This window comes from Jatropha curcas, chromosome 5 (genome assembly GCF_041381405.1).
Source record: "Jatropha curcas cultivar XTBG-Jc1 chromosome 5, XTBG_Jcur_1.0, whole genome shotgun sequence".
Lineage (NCBI taxonomy): Eukaryota > Viridiplantae > Streptophyta > Magnoliopsida > Malpighiales > Euphorbiaceae > Jatropha > Jatropha curcas.
The window spans coordinates 20085404-20092024 of NC_143155.1; the positions used below are offsets into that span (position 1 = coordinate 20085404).

At 34.1% G+C, this 6621-nt stretch overlaps 1 long non-coding RNA gene across 1 annotated transcript; it reads left to right on the top strand.

The window, feature by feature from the left end:
* The first annotated feature begins 797 nt into the window (after positions 1–797).
* On the top strand, positions 798–3585 carry LOC149496355 (uncharacterized). The gene is made up of 2 exons (XR_016320986.1): positions 798–1089; positions 3303–3585. It is a non-coding gene; the product is annotated as an uncharacterized LOC149496355 (long non-coding RNA).
* The last annotated feature ends 3036 nt before the right edge of the window (positions 3586–6621 follow it).

A 6621-nucleotide genomic window follows, 5' to 3' on the forward strand; every position in this document is an offset into this window, starting at 1 on the left:
TCGGAATCTCTCCTTCTTCTTGAGGATTATATCCTCCTTCAACATGTTCCATGTTATATGGAATAACATTTTCAAGACCTGCAGCATGTCCTTCATCTAAGTCCTATGATCCAGTAATTTCCTTTTTCAGAGCGTGTTTTTTGAGGCATTTGTGAACTTCAGAGATAGTAGTTCAAAAAAAAAAAGAAATGAAAGTTGCAATAGCGGTGTCCCACCGAGCGTGCCAACAATGGTTCGCACTGAAAAAATAATTACTGTTGACTAATTGCTTGAGCGTGTCAGGTATTGAAGTTTACCAACTTCAGGATTGTAACGCCCCATTTTTTCTGTGTCTGAAATAGTAAGTTACCGGTCTGTGAATAGTATCATCGGTCCGAGAATAAATATTATTTTTGTCCGGAAAAATTACTATGTATGTTTAATATTTTCTTTAATATTTTTGGAGTATGTATACATTATTTTTATGGGTAGAAAGTAAGTAATGAATATTTTTTGGAGAAATTAGAGAATTAGTGAATAGTGAATTATGTTGTTATATTAATTAAAGAAATTAGAGAAATTATTTTTATGGAGTAAATTTGAGATGGTGTTATATTAATTAAGGAAATTAGAGGAATTAGTTTTAAGGATTAAATTTAAGAATTTTTATGGAGATAAATAATATTTTGAAGGAATTTAATTTGGAGAATATTTGTAGCCATTAGATTGAATTACATTGCTCAATCCTAGCCATCCAATTTTGGTGAAAGGACCAAATTACCCTTTAGTCAATTCCATTATTTGAGCAACATGTTTTCTTCCTCTTCCTATCCATCTAACGTGAACTTCTTTCTTCTTCTCCTCCATTTTAACTTGAGCCTCTCTTTCTCTTCTCTTTGTTTTCTTCACTTATACTCACTAAATCCACCAATTTGACACCATTCAACTTGATCTAATTAATCAATCTTTGAGATTAAAGCTTGAGAAATGATATTTGGTGAATAATTTCAAGTAATTTGGAGGACAAAGGGTGGAGAACTTCCTACCAAAGACAAGGAAAAACTAAAGCATCAAGAATCTTATTTAAGCTTGTTAGAGCTTATGTTTAAGGTTAGTGTTCATAACCACTCTTACCTTATTTCAATTTTTGATTTTGTGAAGTTTATACTATTTTGTGAAAATTGGGAATTTGATATGAAATGATTTGATTATTGAACTTTGGTGGTATAAATGTGTTCTTGGGAGATTTCTAAGCATGCCTATATGTTGAATTTATGAGGAAAACATTTTCTTCTTCATCCTCCAAGAGTGGCAGAACCTATTGATGAATAAGGCCTTAAGTTTTCTTGTTATTATTTGTGGATTTATGATCTTAAGATGATATTTGATGAGTATTTAGTATGTGGTAGAAATCTCTACCTTGTATATGATTTAAGTAAGCTGAAATTAGGAAAAAATGTTATTGGGTGTGATTAAGGACTATATTTCGATCCCTTGCATTTCCCATTAGTGTCTGAGTCCTTCATGAAAGTTGTAGGTCTGCTCCTTATCTTTCCAACCCATCCTCTTGCGTCCAATTTGGATATATATAGCTCAACTTATGGCTGAAACACCCAAACTGACTCTGTTATGACGGGCTACATGCATCACTGAATTGAGTGCCCCTTTTGACCACCATAATGATAAGATTATGTTCTGAGTTCTTCATGAGAGTTGTTGCCCTGTGTCTTGAGACTTCTCTGGTTTTGGATTGGTTTGATTTGAGAGTCTGGATAAGTAGGAATTTGATAAACATTGGAATTAGTTCTGCTGAATCAGGTCTGGACTGTTGGTCTGTGTTCCTAGCTTTTGTTTCCTACATTCATATTGATCTGGGCTGTTGTCCCTCCATAATGTTTGTAGCATTTTGTCTTAGCTTTCTAATGAATCTAATTTCATTGAATTTGGAGATCTATAACTCAAATTATGTCTTAAAAACCCAGCAAAGGTCAAGGTTATATTAATGCTGGAAATTTTCTATGTCATGAATCATAGGTTTATTTGGATAAATGAAGGTATGAATTATGTGTGATGAAGTTCTCTTCATTCTTTGTATCCTTTAAGATTTATTTGACAAAAATAAGACATAAGTTTGAAAAGTGTTGTTGTGGATATGTTTAAATGGATATAAATTGGAAAGGTGTGAAATTGATTTAGATAATGCATGATGAGGGTTGAAATTGATACTTTTGTGCATAAGAGTTGTGTTAACATGCTTGATTGGAGAAGGAAATTCCTCCCCTTAGTACCACCTTGGTGTAGTAAAGCTTACTTAATTATTTTATATATATGATATAAATATGATTATTTGATAACTTTTATATGTTTAGAGTTTTAACAAAGAAATGGGTATTTAAGGTGTATGTGCTTTGAATTTTGAATAAAGAAAATATGATTTTATATGATAAGAAATTTCTTATGATAAATTTCATTATGACTTTAAGAAAGTTTTAAAAGAAAAGGGATTTATGATAAATTTCCTATATTAAGTAATTATGTTTAAGTATATGAGTTACTTAAGTTCTAAAGTAAGCTTAAATGTATGATTTCATATGATAAGAAATTGTCTATGTTAAGTAATTATGTTTAAGTATGATTCTAAAGTAAGCTTACATTATGAATTTAGGAAGACTAACGAATAAGACAAGTTTTCTGATAAGTGATATGAAGTAAGAATTAAAATAAGGATTTTGGGCTCTAATATACTTAGTGTGAATTTGATGCGTGATTTGATTTTTATTCTGTCTGATGAGCATGCTCGGCATTTGATGCCATTCTGATAAGAAGCTATGATCATATGCTAGACACGTGGGTGTCTTCTGTTCTGTTAGGGCGGACGCGCTCTATATGTTCTGAATCTGTTGGCGACCTAAGGCCATTCTGAATCTGTTCTGAAAACCTATCTGCTTCTTTTTCTCCTAAATGTATGTGAGCCCTTGTAAACATATTTTTCAGGTAGCTTGGAAATAAATGATTATATGTTATTAAATGAATTGTCAAAGCAGGATATTACGTTACATGGTTTTCTAAATAACCAGTATATGTATTGGTGTACTACAATTTCAAATAATGAATTTATGATTTGAACGAATAAAATATTAATAGTTTTATTTGATCATTTTGTTATAAATGTAAATGTATATTAAAGCGTTAATGATCTTATGATTGTAAATCTTTTGATGAAAATTGATATTTTAAGTGTGTTGCCATCGCAACATTGGTTTGTTGTGTTTTATGAGCACCACTGAGTTTTATACTCAGCGTGTTGATTTTATCACGCGTAGGTTGGAGTCTATATTGCTGATTGAAGACCAAAAGAGTAGCATCAGAGCTGAAGAGATATTTTGGTAGTTGATTAGTGTGTTATGTAATTAAGTATTATAGCATGTATAAGTAGTCCATTTTTGGAGACTCTATTATGTAATTTATACTGTAAGTATATTATTGTAAATTAATTGGGTGTATTTATTGGAAGATAGACTTGGAACTTATTTATTGTGCAGAAAATTCAAAGTAATATGTTTAACTAAATGTATCTAATTGATGCATACGCAAATGTTGTAGTTAGACCTTAGAAGAGTGTTATTGTGTTGTTCTTGGAGTTTGATGGAGTTTGGAGTTTTGAAATTGGGAGTGTTTTGTATTCACCTGTTTGGCAATGTCTATGTTTAGGGGAAACTCTTGCAGTTTTTCTATAGGTTTCTCCCAAATCATTTTTTTTTTTTAAAAAAATAATACTACTTGTTAAACTTGTGAATATTAAATCACTTCTAATTCATACTAGGATTTTCTGATTTATATGTTAAGTTAAGACGGTGCCTCCGGCACCGAATGTGACATCCGCCGTCGGGTCTCTCGGGACTGGGCGGTGGGTGTTACAAGGATAATTGCGCCACTTGAACTTCTTAATCAAAAGACTGAAGGTTTTGACTCTGATAATCGCTTCACTAACTATTGAAAAATAGACAGTACAAAAATTAGAAATTCTAGAGAATCGAATCTTTAGTTTTAGATTGGACCTTAAACAGAGGATATCGATTCTATTTTTGGTTTTAGAGCGTAGGAGAATCGAATCAAGCAAAGATAGCAAAGGAAGAGTCGTTGCTTTTGCTAAGAGAATTTGACTCAATTGCTTATACAATCTCTCCAACAACTAGAGAGTGCTCTTAGGTAAAAAATGAGAGGCTTTTTTTCATATAAAAACATAATTAATTAAGGTTCAAAAATTTATTAATTTATTTCATGATTAGACATTTTTTGTTTAGTAAAAATCTGTGATTTATACACTATATACTTTGGGGATTTAATGATTTTGAAATTTCCTCTTCTATGTTTTTAGGGAGCTAAATATTTTGCTGAACCACCTATATTGAGTGAAATATTACACAGTAATATCAGAAATTCAAAGATTAAACAAGAGGCTTTCGAAAAAGGAGCACAATAAAAAAAAAAAAAGAGAAGAAAGTAAAAAATCAAAGAGGAAGTTTGTTCAAACTGATAGCTTAAATTATTAAGAAATGACTTGCAAAGGAAAATAAACAGAGCCCAAAGGACAAGAAACTAAAAGAAAGCCAAAAATATGATGTTTACTAGACAAAAAATGTCTAATCATAAAATATATTAATAAACTTTTGTACCTTAATTAATTATGTTTTTATATGAAAAAAAGCCTCTCACTTTCTACTTGAAGAGCACTCTCTAGATTGTTGGAGAGATTGTATAAGCAATTGAGTTAAATTCTCTTAGCAAAAGCAACGATTCTTCCTTTGCCATATTTGCTTGATTCGATTCTCCTACGTTCTAAAACCAAAAATAGAATCAATATCCTCTGTTCGAGGCCCAATCTACAAAAAGATTTAAAAATTCGAAGAGTGCTCTAAAAAGGCTTAATAGAACCAAGGTGAACAAAGGAAAAGAAACCATCAAATGTGTGCTCTCTAGAAAAATGTAAACAATCTAACAAATAAGTGAAGAACAAGGAGGAGGAGGTACATTGTTAAGGTGGGCAAGGGATGGCAAATCCACTGAAGCAGCTATGGAAAAAAAACAAAGAGACAGATATGTAACGACTAGGGCAACCATAAATGGAGGTTAAAAACGTCATTTCCATCAAAGTCTACTCAGAATTGGCTTATTTGGCAAATGTGGAGTTTTTTTTTTTTTTTTTTTTGATAAAATGTAAAAATATATTAGAACCCAGAATGAGAATATACATCAATAGGAGGGGCATACCCCAACAATAATAGACACCACAAGAACAAGAAAATCAGCAGTACAAAAGAGGAGACCAAAACAGATAGGTCTCAAAACTCGATAGCAATGCTAGGGAAAATTTTATATAAAATCCGATAAACCATAATCTGGATCTTAACAAAAATGTCTCTCATAGAGAATTTTTTACCTTCGAAGCACATCTCATTCCGGCATTTCCAAAGCATATAAACTGTGGTGACAAAAGCAAGTTTGAAGGCAGTTGCCTTCACTCTAGTCCCCCGCTGCTCATGATGCAAAATCCTTGCTGAACGAGACAGAGTAGACATCTCCCTCGTAATGCCAAGCCATTGCCTCACTCTCATCCAAACCCCTGTAGATACCGTGCATGAGAAAAAGAGGTGATTAACAGACTCTGTAGTATCCTGGCATAGTCTGCAGCGGCGATCAATCTCTAAGAAATCAAGTTTGTCCATGGTCGGTAGTCTGTTACGAAAAGCAAGCCATGCGATGAAAGTAAACTTCGGCGGGATGTAAGACTTCCGAATCAGTTGCATCCATGGGAGCTTTCCCCCTTTTACTCGGAGCAGATCATACACTTTCCCAGAGCAAAGCTTTCCATTCACCATAAACCCTTGGAGGACTTCAATAACATGAACCACACTTCCGCATCTGTCAATCAAACAATCACGGATTTGGGCTAGCTTCTTCAGAAGTTGAGAATCTCTTTTGTGAGGTTGATAGTCCCAAATATTTCTCCCATCTAGATACACACCATGAACCCATTTTATCCATAATGTCTCCTTCTGCAAATGCACATTCCAGAGAACCTTGGCAAGTAGTGCCTTATTCCACACACGACAGTCGCTCAACCCAAGACCTCCCTCATCCTTTGGAAGGCATAAGTCATCCCATGCAACTTTCGAGAACTTACCCCCCCAAAGGAAGACTCGACACATAGAGGTTATCCGGGCAAGAAGCGTGGTATGAACTGGGAACACCTGTAGCCAAAAGGACTGAACCCCTTGAATGACCGCCTTAACCAACTCCAGCCGCCCTGCATAAGAAAGGGATTTGGCATTCCAAGCTGTAAAAAAGGCCTCAATAGTACGAATGAGGGGGTCAAATTCCATTATCTTCACCGTCTGAGGGGAAAGAGGAACCCCCAAGTAGCGAACCGGGAAAGTCCCTTCCGGAAAAGAAACAATGTGGCGAATCAAATCCTTCTCAATTCCAGCCAGCCCTCCCAAAAAGATGTTAGACTTCGTTGGACTCACAACAAGTCCAGAAACCTTCTCGAAGTCCCTTAGAGTCTGCACAAGAGTACTAACCGACCACTGATCCCCCTTAGAGAAAAGCATCAGATCATCTGCAAAAGCAAAATGAGAAATG